Source organism: Geotrypetes seraphini, chromosome 2, assembly GCF_902459505.1.
Source record: "Geotrypetes seraphini chromosome 2, aGeoSer1.1, whole genome shotgun sequence".
NCBI lineage: Eukaryota > Metazoa > Chordata > Amphibia > Gymnophiona > Dermophiidae > Geotrypetes > Geotrypetes seraphini.
The window spans coordinates 280,085,001-280,098,599 of record NC_047085.1 but is presented as its reverse complement, the minus strand read 5'-3'; the positions used below and the strand labels follow the sequence as shown (position 1 = coordinate 280,098,599).

The 13,599-nt window shown below is 46.3% G+C and overlaps 1 protein-coding gene across 3 annotated transcripts in view; it reads right to left on the bottom strand.

The window, feature by feature from the left end:
• The window catches only part of NSUN2 (NOP2/Sun RNA methyltransferase 2), a 922,747-nt gene that overhangs the window by 444,723 nt on the left and 464,425 nt on the right, over window positions 1-13,599 (bottom strand). The window lies entirely within an intron of this gene.

Below are 13,599 nucleotides of genomic sequence, written 5' to 3'. Positions count from 1 at the left end.
AGGGAGCCGAACACAACAGTCCCGCAATGGGGACCAGGAAGAAACTACCAGAACAGGCGCCACCGATGGGGCAAAAGGATCTATGTGAACCGCTGCCGAAAAGCAGCACCTCTAGGCCTTCGCAGAGGCTGACCCCATCGAATTCCTGTTGTCATGAAGAAACGTGGCAATGACAGCAGAAGAGAAACCCCTAGTCCTCAAGGCCACACGTACAGTCAAAGGTCGCAAGACCAAGCCGTCTGGAATTGGAAGGGCTATCGAGCTCTGCGTGAGCAATCTTCGATGGCAGGAAGTCACAGACCCCTCAACTGCACCAGGTCTGTGTACCAAGGACAGCTGGGCAAGTTTGGGGGCCACTAGGAACACTGGAACACCTGCGTGAGATGCTACCCGGTCCAGAACGCGCCCTATCATAAGTCATGGGGAAAAGCCATACAGAAGTTCCCCATTAGTCCATGGTTGAACCAGAGCGCCGAGCCCTGCTCTGCCGACTTCCCGTCAGCGGCTGAAGAACCGGTCTGCCTTCTGGTTCCCCGAGGACGCTATCAGATAGAAGGCGGGGTGATCCCTCCGAAGAAACATGGCTTTGAACGCGAGTCCAGACAGGGACCATTCTCCTGGGTCCAGAAACTGACAACTGATGAAGTCTACCGGCACATCGTCCACCCCTGCCACAGGAGTGGAGGACAAGGCCATCAGACACTTCTCCGCCTAGGCAATGAGCATCTGAGCCTCTAGGCTCAGCAGGGGACTCCTTAAGCCCCTCTGACATGAAGACATAGGCAACCACTGGCGCAATGTCCGAGAATACGCAGAGAATCCCTTGAAATCGCAGGTCAGACAGGCCATACACATCTCCAGCCGACTGAACAACCATCTGCTCTCCAACGCAGTCCACCAACAGTGGACTGGCACAGACCGGCAAACTGCTCCCCAACCGGAGAGACTTGCGTCCGTCGCCAGAAGCACCCAGTCCAAGACAAGCAGAGGGAGCCCTCTGTACAGAGAAATCAGGATCAACCACAACACCATACAGCTGCGAGTCGCTGCCAAGCATGGCAACTTCACCCCAGCACATCCCGCTGAGGATTCCACTGGGACAGAAGGGACAACTGAAGAGAATGGGTGCAAGTCCTTGTCCACAGATCACAACTATGGTCGCCACCAAAAGACCCAATATCTGCAGATAATGCCAGGCTGTCAGGGCTGGAGCCACTAACATGTCCTGACTGCACTCCGAAGCTTGATCGTCCCGGAGTCCGTCAGAAACACTTGGTTCCTGCCCACATGGAACCAGACCCCCATGTACTCCAAGTCCTGTGGCAGCTCGAAGCAATATGTCATGAGATGGATCACCCAGCCGAGACTGTCCAGTCACCGCTTGGCGAACCATCAAGGGCCTTCCACCAAAGAAGGAGCTCTGATCAGCCAGCCATCGAGGCACTGATGGACTTGCACCCCCAACGAGCGCAGATGGACAGCCACCACCACCATGACTGTAGTGAATGATCTGGGCGCCGACACCAACCCGACGGGCAGCGCCGCGACCTGGAAGTGCCTCCCGAGAACATGCAACCTCAGGAACTTCCGATGATCCAGAAAACAAACAACAACAAAAAAAATCGAGATGTGGAGGTACACTTTCGAGAAGTCCAAGGAAGCCAAAAAGTCCCCGGGCGCTACTGCTGCCACCACTGAATGCACCATTTCCAGCTGGAAACATGGAACTCATAGGACAGTGTTCACTGCCTTCAGATCCATAATTGGTCAGCAATCTTCAGAGTTCTTGCATTGGCAAGATGAAGGAAAGGGCGTATTTCCCAGTGCCCCAGTTTCTCTTTGGAACAGGCTCTATAGCTGCCTGATCCAACAACCTGTGTGTCGTGGCTCGCACCTGACTGGCCCTGTCCGGAATTCCCACAGGAGAGGACAAGAATAATTCCAGCAGAGGCCGGAAAAAACTGTAGTCAAAGACCATTCCTGAGCACAATGAGGACTCACTGGGAAGAGATTACCATTTGCCATTCCAGAAGGAATGCCGAAAGCCGCCCCCAAATTGGGAGGGGGACCCCCACCAGAGACCTGGCAGCATATTTTTCTCTAGGAAGGAGCAGAAGGCCAGGAGTAGAAAAACTGGGCGTGCTACACCTCCAAAGCCAGGATTGGAGGGAGCTCTGAAATGCTGTCCCGCCGCCAGGGGACTGGTGAACTCCGGCAGGGACGAAAATCCAGCCGTCCCACACCCCTGGTCGGATGAGGTCTAGAGCCCGGGAGCACCTCAGGCTACAGACCTGAACACTGGCCATAAGTCATGCAAACCTTGGCCGAACAGGAGCGAACATGTAAAAGGAACCTGCTCATTGAGCCTTTAGCAGTTTAGCTGAAGTAGCACCCAACCACTGGTGAATCCAAGTCATTCGCCGAGCGGAGCCTGAAGAAGCTCCGAGCTTAGTTCAAGATGCTACAGAGTGCTTCATGCAAAAAAATTCAGACATTCCCAGGCCACACAGAAGTGGCCGCTGCAGCTCATCCTCCCGCTGTAGCGGAAACAGAACGACGCTTAAGATTAAAATGCAATCGTCAGTCCTGAACATCCTGCAGGACAATCTCTCCATCTAAGGAAAAGGAGGTACGCTTAGCAACCTGAGCCACAGCTGAATCCATCGTCAGCGGGACCAGTCTCTAGTTGAAGTTCAATGCCATAAGATACAACTTTGCCAAGTCCAAGGATAAGGAAACCCTCCATGGACTCCCAAACTTCTAACAGCACTTCCGCCAAAACCGCACTGCAGCAAGGAGGCAGACAGTGGAGGCATAGAACTCTGAACTGTACATTCTGGTCTGAAACCAGGTTCCGTGTTCACAGTAGCCCAAAAATAAAGATGGACAGGCGGCTAGTCTTGAAGAGCCGGCACTCCGCATGGCGATCCGTAAGGACTCAGAACCCATTGTTCTGGGTAACACCCAGATCCACTAAATTAGCCATCTCTGCTGATTCCGCTGAAGAAACAGGCGATAGCAATGGCACATACACTGAATCAGAAGCATGGACGGGGATGAGCCGCCTTCTTTCTGTTACCCCAGTAAAGGAATAAATCCTCATGCTGGCTTCCAAAAGTGGAACAGACTATTGTACTGGAGTCTGAGTGGGGAAAACAGGCAAAGGCCCTTTTACTCCTTGGGGGGGGGGGGGTTTACAGTCAGATACCTCAGAGCCCCAAAATCTGGTGATAAAAAGGCACTGGCGGCCAGAACCGCATAGTGCATATATCACAGGAATAGCAGACTGAGGAGACTTTTTCCCAAAATTGTGCTTGCTTTTCGCATAAACGCCATCCGCGTCGGCTTTAGGCGCGCCGGATGCAGTAATCACGACTCCGGTGGAATGAAAGGGAATTAGGGCCTCTCAGGAGGATGGGAGTGCGGGATCTGCTCACGTCGCACCCCCCCCTTGTGGCCCGCGGCGCACGGGATAAATCGACGCAAATCCAGCTGCCATCTGCCGCATATAAGGTATGAATCCATGCCATCCTGTCCTGAGGTGGCCATCTGTGAAGTTTGGAGCAAAAACGAAGCTTCTAAGACCAAAAAATATACTTTTAAGAAAATCCAAGATGGCCGCCGATAATGCCAATTTTGATAGAAAAACGGCCGTTAAAAATGCAGGAAAATGCTAAAAACGGCAATTTTAGGATTTTACAGATGGGGGGAGTACCAGGGAATGCAGGGAAACCCCCCAAACCCCGATTTGAGGACCCCACAAAATCAGCAAAGTCTGTGACTCAGACACCACAAACATGTGCTGCAAAGCATTTCAATGGCAGCCAGCAATACACAGTACAGGCATAGGAAGATCATTACCTTCAGGAGCTGATTAAACTGGATATTTCAGATCTTCTGGCCGCCTTAACTTCCCTGTCACCTCAGATCATGACCACCAGGACCCCTTAGGGAAATCAGGGAAGACACGTGGCACGGTACCGATCCAGGCATACCTCCTCGGAACCGCAGCAGCCTGCGCTCTACCCCTTTGTGGACGAACCAGGGGAGAGATGGCTCCCGAACCTGGAGACCCAATTCAATCTGCAGGATGTCCAGAGGGCTTACTGCAGTTTCAGGCTTACAGAGCACCCTCAAGAAGCAGACAAACTTTAAAATGTCTGCAATCTCCCACAGAAGGATCACTCGCACAGAGTTGATCCGCAGCACGAAGGCAAACCCACTGTACCGAAGAAAATAAAAGACTAGGAATTGAGAAATAAAATCACGAGCAGAAGAAAATTAGAAGTTCTCAGCAAGGCTGCATAATCAAACTGAACTTCAAGGGGAGTGGCTGCACAGGTGACCTCGCAGAGGGGGTTGGTGTTATTTTTAAGTTCTGCAGCCAAGGCTGGAATGGATGCATTACCCGATAGTTCAGGCTCCAGAGGGATTGTACAAGAAAAAGTTATTATTATTAAAATAAACCCTGGAAATTATTGGAAGACAATGAAGTTTTTGCAGGAATGGAGAGATGTGATCAAATTTTCTTTTTGCAAAGGTCAGTCTGGATACGTTGAGGTCTTATTAAAATTTTTTAATATAACAAAAAAATAAAAAATTATATCTCATCAGAGAACATATATCGAAGTTGCAGAGTTGTAGATTAAGGAATAATGTCAGGGTGCTCTTTTTCACAGAGGGTGATTGATGCTTGGAATGTTTCCCGAGGGGTGGTGGAAATGAAAAACAGTGATGGAATTAAAAAAGGCTTGATATGAACACAGAGGATCTTTTGCTTGATGTAGTGCATCGGCGTCCTTTAGAGCAGTGTTTCTCAACTTCTTCAAGCCAAGTACCCCTAAATCTAACAAATATCGGTGATGGGACAAAAGCGTGCGAGACTTTGGCGTGCCGACAATTCGGCGCAAGACCTCAGCGCGCCGCCTAAAAAGTTACTTTTAAAGAGCTCCGACGGGGGTGTGGGGTGGAACCCCCCACTTCACTTCATACTCTTTGCGCTGCCATTGGGGGGGAGTGTGGGGGGTGCAACCCTCCACATTATAGAGAAAACTTAACTTTTTCCTTAACAACAACAACAAAAAAAAAAATCGGGAAATAGTTAAGTTTACTCTATAATGGAGGGTTCCAACCCCCCCCAACAGCAGCGCGAAGAGAATGAAGTAAACTGGGGGGGTTCCCCACTCACACACCGCATCGGAGCTCTTTAAAAGTAACTTTTTAGGCGGTGCACTGGGGTCTTGTGCCGAAATGTCAGCGCACCGAAGTCCTGCGTGCGAATGACTATGAACCCAAATATCAACAGAGAACATTCACCCAAGCTCCGCCCTAGACTGCATCCCATAATAATAGCAATAACCGTAATGCAATTTCTTGCATTCATTTTCATATATAAACACAATATAATCTTATTAATAATACATAATTGTAACCACAAAATTAAACTACACAAAGAATACTGTATGCAGAGAAAATTTTAATCATCATTTATATTCTGTTTTTTTCAAAGACATCAAGGCAGATGACTTTAAAATATGCAATATCACCTCAGTAACTGCTTCAGAAAAAGATAAATATAGTGCAAAATATAGACAGTAGATATAAATTCTCAAAACAGATACATTTTGATCACTAAATTGAAAATAAAATCATTTTCTCCATTTTTTTTTCTTGTCTGGTGATTTTATTTTTCTAATCATCCTTTACCAGTCTCTGGTTGTACTTCCTTCTGTCTTTGCTCTTAACTGTGTTTCTAGTGCCTTCTTACCACTGGCTGTTTTCTCTTCTTCATTTTCTGCCTTACATCCATCTTTAGCATTAACTTTTAACATTCAACTTTCTTCCATTTTTTCTGCTTCCTTCTCAAAATCTACTTTTATATGTCTTAACTTCCCTTCCTATCTTTCTTCTCTCCCATAGTATCTCTTCCCTCCTTCCCTCCCCTCCCCCCTATTGTCTGATATCTCTCTCTACTTCCTTTCCTCTAGTGGTCCGACATCTCTCTTCTTCTTTTCCCCCTTTCCCAGAGTCTGGAATCTCTCTCTCCCCTCCATCCTCTAGTCTGGCATCTCTCTTCCTCCCTCCCCCTTCCAGTGGGCTGACATCTCTCTCTTCCTCCTTTCATCACCATTCTCTGGATCCAACATCTCTTCCTTGAATCACATCTCCTCATCTCCAGTTTAACATTTCTCCCTCTCTTCCTCCTTTCTGGCCCCCCTCCCAGTCCAATATTTCTTTCTCTCTGCCTCCTGCACACTTGTTCTCCTCCGGTCCTCATTCCCTCCCCCATCTCTCTCCCTCCCTCCATGAGTTCAACTTTTCACTTTCTGTCTCTCTTACCCTGAGTGTGACATTTCTCCTTCCCTCGTTTCTGCCCTCCCCATCCAACCTTTCTACTTGAGACCAACACTCTGTGCATCGCTCCTTCCCTCAAGTGCGACATCCCTCCTTCCTGCCCCCCACTCCATCTCTCGCCAGTCCCACTCACAACATGCTCACTATACACCATTTCTACCTCCACTCTACCCCATGTCCATTTCTTCCTCTCACCACTCTCATCCCTCCTGCAACAATTTTCCTTCCTTTTTTCACTCCTTCCCGCCCTCCCACCCCACTCACCATTAACATGTTCTCTCCCCATGTACCATCTTGCCTTCTCCTCCAACCCATGTCCATTTCTCTCTTTCACTACTCCCATTCCTCTTGTTCCTATCCTCCCCCATGCCTAGTCTCTCTGCTCTGTACATCACCTCTCTATTATTTTATGTCCACATGCCCCACCCTATGGCTTGCATGACTCCCCTCTGGTACTTGTTCCCCCCTGCAGTCCAAATCTCTACCTCCCTGAGTCTAATATTCCTCCCCCCAATCCAGTCTCTTTCCTTCTTCACTGCCCTCCCAGAGTCCCAAAGCACCTCTCCTTCTCCCTTCTATACCCCCAGTCCACTATCTGTCAACTCCTCCACCAGCTAGTTCTAGCAGCACCTCCATCTCTGTCCTCTGCTTTCTTTCCAGCAGCACATCCCCTTCTCCCCAGGAGGTCCAGGAGCACCTCTCTATTCCTTTTCCCAACTCCCTCCTCCACTCCCAGTACAGCAGCACCTCTCACTCTCATCTCTTTCTCCCCCACCCTCAAGGTCCTGCAGCAGCTCTCTTTTCCCCTTTCCCTCCAGGTCCAGCAGCACCTCTCTTTTCCCTTTCCCCTCCAGGTCCACCCAAACCTCTCCCTTCCCTTTCCCTCCAGGTCCATTCTGTGACCACCTCGCCAAGGCCGATAGCTTCCTGGATGACTAAGGTGACCATACGTACCGTTTTCAGACCCGTTGTCCCCACACACAGCTTTGGGACGCCAAAATGTCCCGTTTTCAGGGACAGTGACCTGAAGCTGTTCTTGGACACAGGCGATCACTTCCTGTCCCTACCTGCCGTGCAAAAAAAAAAAAGCCTTCCTCCTTCCTTTCCCCCGGTCCGCTGCTATCTTACCTCCCTGCTGCTGCTGCTAATCGCCGATACGAAGTCTTCTTTCCGACATCAATTCTGACGTCGGAGAGGACGTTCTGGGCCAGCCAGGCAGCGATTGGCTGGCCCAGAATGCCCTCTCCGACATCAGAATTGACGTAAAAAAAAAGACTTTGTGTCGGCGATTAGCAGCAGCAGGGGGGTAAGATAGTAGTGGAACCAGGGAAAGGAAGGAGGGAGGCTTTTTTGTGTGTGTGTGTGTGTGCGGCAGGAAGGGAAGAAGGGAGGCAGGCTGGTTTTGGCCAAGGAGGGAGGTAGACAGGCAGGCTGGCTTCGGGGGTGGGACAAAGTCTAGAAGGCAGTGAGAGGGACATGGAAAGGAGGCACTGGGGGCACTAAGGACATGGGAAGGAAGCACCGGGGGCACTAAGTACATGGGAAGTAAGAAGGGAGGGAATAGAAAGGGACAATTGTTGGGCCTGAGTGCAGAAAAAAAAAAATGAAAGAAAGGATACACAGTCAGAAGGAAACACAACCAGAGACTCATGAAATCACCAGACAGCAAAGGTAAGAAAAATGATTTTATTTTCAATTCAATGATCAAAATGTGTCAGTTTTGAGAATTTATATCTGCACTATATTTGTCTATTTTTCTATAGTTACTGAGGTGACATTGCATATTTTAAAGTCTTGACATCTTTGAAACCCCCTAAATATAAATGATAATTAATATTTTCTCTGCATATAGTGAGCTTTGTAGTTTTTTTTAAATTTTATGGTTACCATTATGAATTAATAAGATATGATGTGTACATGAAAAATGAATGGAAGAAATTGGGGCAGGTCTAGGATGGGATTGGGGTGGTGCTAGGGTGGGATTGGGGGCGGGACTGACAGTTAATAGATGTCCCTTTTAGATGAAAAAATAAATGGTCACGTTATGGATGACCCACAGACAAACTGCTCTGGCGTGCTGCTCAAGATGGAGACAGTCCCCTCAGGCAAATTCTCAAACAAAAACGGTCAACAGAAAACCAGGCAATCAATCATAAACACAATGTGGTGCATTCAACCCTTGTCAGAATATTGTCCAGGGTTCTTTATTCCACAATAGTAAAACAAAAAAAAAAAAAACCAGAATGGCAAACAAGAAACAATAAGAAAACTCCAGGCAAAAATCCTGGACAGCAAATCAGGATATACGAAAGTCCTGGTGCCTCAGCAAATGCAGCACAGCTTTCCGCAGCTAGGCCTCACCTGGGCCTAGGCCTTCTTCTGGCCCTAGAACTGGGCCTTTCTCAAAAGAGAGTTAAGTCCAACTATCACAAAACATAAGTGAAAAAGGAAAAGTTCAGGAGGACCTAGCTCTGCTCCTGAACTGGGGCAGGAGAACTGCCAAGTTTGTCTTCAAGCAAAACACAGCATTCATATAACCCACCTGAGATCTTGACAAACTTCTCCCACATAAACAGTTCTCAGTTCTTAGGTTTTACAGCACTCAAACTTGAAATAAAGCAGTTACAAAAAGGAAAACACTTTCTCCAACAAACAACCTGAGAAAACATAAGCCATAGTCCTTTAGGCCAGTGGTTCCCAACCCTGTCCTGGAGGACCAGCAGGCCAATCGGGTTTTCAGGCTAGCCCTAATGAATATGCATGGATCAGATTTGCATGCCTGTCACTTTCATTATATGCAAATCTCTCTCATGCAAATTTGTTAGGGCTAGCTGGTCCTCCAGGACAGGGTTGGGAACCACTGCTTTAGGCAATCACAGCTAAAGAGCCCTGCCCCTGCCTGGGCCTCAGCAAAAGCTATGAGTCCCTGGTAGCAAAAAAAAAAAAAAAAAAGCTCTTGCAAAATAAGTTACAGGCTGTAGCACAAGTCCCAATAATTGTTCATCCAAAAATAATCCAAAAGAAACATTCAAAACAGTTCAGTGAATAGAAACTGTTCACAGAAAAAAACACAACCACAGCATTACAGTTATTGAGCCTTGCAGGCAATAACTATTTCCATGGCCTCTAGTTCTGGAAATACCTGGTCACAAAACTCCATTTCTTCCTCTTGAGGCATGGCCTAAGCTTTCTGGCATGGAGCTAAATTATCCACTTCCATAGGCTCCAGATTATTAAGTTTTTCTGGTCTGGCTGGCTGCTGAGCAATGGAGAGAGGAGGACCCTTTCCCTTCCTTGTCCTCTCTAATTCTGGAGAGAAAGCAGCTGGCTTTTCAGTATGAGAGCCCTGCCCTGCTCTCAGTGTGCCTGCACTGCTCTGAGGCTCTCATGGGCTTCCCCTGTGAATGGTTGGGTAAATGCAGGGTTTTCTCACAGGGGCATTTTGCCTAAACCTAATGTTACCCGGCTTTGCAGAGCTGGGCTGAGTTTCCATCTCCTCAGCTTCTGAATGGTCAGAAAGAAACTCATCTTTAGTCAGATCCTCCCTAGTGTAAACAGGGAACCTAGGCTGCTGGGCTTTAAGGGGCTTGGGAACAGCTTTCCTAGCCTTAGTCCTGCCTCTCCTGGGGTTTTTCCCTGTGAATATGTCAGGCACAAAGCCTGTCTGGTCACAACCCACACCTCCCCCCTCCCTTTCCCTCCAGGTCTACTAGCACCTAATCCTCATCATCAGCTCATTGTATGCATTTCCCTGCACAGCTGCCATCAGCGTTAGCAATTCCATCAAACAGCCTTGCGATCTTTGCTAGGCCAGACTCATCTCCGAAGAAAGAAGAAGTTACATCATCGGAGGCAGTCCGGCCTAACAAAGACCCTGAAGTTGCCTGACAGAATTGCTAACGCTACCGGCAGCTGTGTAGTGAAGTAGATACATAGTAAGCAGCTGCTAGTCAGGGAGTAGGGGGAGGAAAAACAACTGTGGCTATGGAAGGAGGGTGAGAGACATGCGATGGTGGTGGTGGCTGCGGAAGGAGAGGGTGGGAGACTTACGGCACCTCGTACCTCCTGGGATAAGCGTACTGCATGTTGAGAACCTCTGCTTTAGAGAATTGAGTCTTTCTTTTTTCTAACATATGCCTTAAATGTAGGCCAGTGTTTTATAGGCCTACATTTAAGGTGTGTATCTCGTGCCTATGGAGACACATAGGGATGCTTACAGACACCCAAGGTCACATCTAGTGGAAACCACACTCACGCCGACCTTGGGCATTGGTAGGCATGCTTAGACATCTCCGTAAGCATGAATCAGATGACTATACTTTAGACATCCGTTGCCACATGGATTTAAAAAATAAAAATAAAAAATTGTGAACTGATTTGCTAGTGAGACAGTGTTAGGACATCTATCACTTCCTACAATCAGGATGCAGTTTGTAGAATCAGCTCCTCTGTGTCCTGCAAATTACAAGATGGATTGGATAGGCTGGAATGGGTTTCAACAGCAACTCCAGTAGCTGGAACCTAAGGACAATGCGGGGCATATTTCTTGGAATCCCTATGGGTAGAAATTCCATGTGTAAGGGGTAAAAGGATAGTGATAGGAATGTACTACCCTCTGTGACCAGGATGCTGAAATGTCAACAGAAATTAGGGAGACTAACAAACTGGGTAACAGTAATATTGGGTGATTTTAACTACCCTGAAATTGACTGGGCAAATGTATCAGCAGGGCATTTTAGGGAGATAAAATTCCTTGATGAAATCAAAGACTGCTTTATGGAGTAGCTGGTTCAGGTACCAACAAGAGGTGAAGTAATTCTAGATCTAGTTATTTGTGGAGCCCATGAATTGGTGAAGGAGGTAGTGGTGCTGGGGCCGCTTGATAATAGTGAGCGTAACATGATCAGATTTGATATAATCTCTGGAATAAGTTTACAGAGGAAATCCAATACAACAGCACTTAACTTTAGAAAAGGAGACTATGATAACATGAGGAGAATTTTAAAAAAGAAACTTAAAGGTGCAGCTGCAAAGGTCAAAAATATGAGGGGAGCGTGTGGCACAGTGGTTAGAGCTGGACAAGTCACTTAAATCACCCATTGCTCCAGGTACATTAGATAGCGTGTGAGCCCACCAAGACAGATAGGGAAAAATGCTTGAGTACCTGAATATAAACCACTTAGGTTATAAGTGGTATATAAATACTAAAAATAAATAAAATAAATCAGGCGTGGGTGTATTTAAAAATTCCATCCCGGAAGAGCAGAAGAGATATATTGCATGTATTAAAAAAGGAGTTAAGAGGACTAAATGGTAGCCGGCATGGTTAACGAGTGAGGTGAAGGAAGCTATTAGAGCTAAAAGAGAATCCTTCGGAAAGTGGAAGAAGAATCTGACTGAAAATAATTATAAACACAAGGAATGTCAAGTCAACTGCAAGGCACTAATAAGGAAGGCGAAGAAAGACCTTGAAAAGAAGATTGTGCTGGAAGCAAAAACACATAGTAAAAACTTTTTTAGGTATATTAAAAGCAAGAAGCTGGGAAGAGAATTGGTTGGACCGCTAGATGACCAAGGGATAAAAGGGGCTCTCAGGGAAGACAAGGACATAGCGGAGAGATTAAATGAATTCTTTACTTCGGTCTTCACTGAGGAAGATGTGAGGGAGATACCAGTGCCAGAAATTGTATTCAATTCTGATGAATGAGATAAAACTCGTACAAATCTCTGTAACACGAAGATGTAATGGGTCAATTTGACCAACTGAACAGTAGCAAATCATCTGGACTGGATGGTATACATCCCAAACTTCTGATAGAATTGAAAAGTGAACTTGAAGAGCTATTGTTAGTAATTTTTCATTAAAAACCGGCATAGTACCAGAAGACTGAAGGGTGGCCAACGTGACGCCAATTTTTAAAAAGGGTTCCAGAGGTGATCCAGGAAATTTTAGAGTGGAGAGTCTGATGTCAGTGCCAAGCAAAATGGTAGAGACTATTATAAAGAACATAATGACAGATTCAACATTTTTGAAATAAAAATGCTATAAAATCAAAAATTAAAAATTATAGATGTATATTTAGACGAGTGATCCAGGGAAGATTTTGCACATCAAGCTTAACGTTGTGATAAAGTTTGAACGTGGAGTGGTGCATCTGAGGATCAATATAGTATTCTAGTGAGCTAGATTCTGAGATTTGGATCTAACTTTATTATTGTATAGAACATATATGTAAGCATGTATTAATGAGAGAATGCCAACATGATTTTAGCCAAAGGAAATATTGCCTTACCAATCAATTACATTTCTTTGTAGGGGTGAATGAACATGTGGATAAAGGTGAACTGGTTGCTGAAGTTCAATTTATTTGATATACCAGATATAAAACTGAGGTTAAAATCTCAGTGGTTTACAATATAAAATATAAAAGGGGAGGGGATGAACACAAATAAGTTTTAAAAATTCCAACAAATAAACATAGCAAGAAACATGAAGGGAATAAAATATGGGTTAGTTACAATAAAGCTGGGGATTAGGGGAAGGGATAAAAACATATAAGGTAATGGGTAAAAGTATAATCATATTGTATTGTTGCCCGTGCCTGGAAAGCTATGAGCAAAATGCCAGAGTAAAATAGTATGGAGATCATTATCAAACACGTCTATAAAGCCGCTCAAGTCAGAACTAGGACGACTTAAGACAGGTTGTCCAAGTGCTGATCACCAAACAAACTTTCTGGACATGTCGAGGGACTTTTTAGGTATCTGAATCCTGCTGGGCACCCAGAGCTAAAAGGGGCATATCTAGGAAGCATGGATAGGGCGGGACTGCGTCTGAATTCAAGAGGGCCTTGGATAGGCACATGGGTTCTCTCAGAGAGAAAAAGAGATAATGGTTACTGCAGATGGGCAGATTAGATGGGCCATTTAGCCTTTATCTGCTGTCATGTTTCTAGTTGTACTGCAGGGATAATCGAAGGTTTTACTAGACGTCCTGAATGGAACTTAAATGTTGCGAGTTAGACAATGCAAAAACAGGTATAAGTGCCAAAAAGGTATCCAAAGTGATCAGATAACCACTGCAGAGACAAAGTAAAAACCCACGCACACTCCCCCCCCTAGTGTTCGCTAACCCCATCACACACCCAGAAACATTGGAATAAAAACGTACATATCTATCTCCAGAACATCAGTACCTGGTATAGGAAAGTCTAGTAGAGCTGCACAGAGATGGGGGATGGGGTG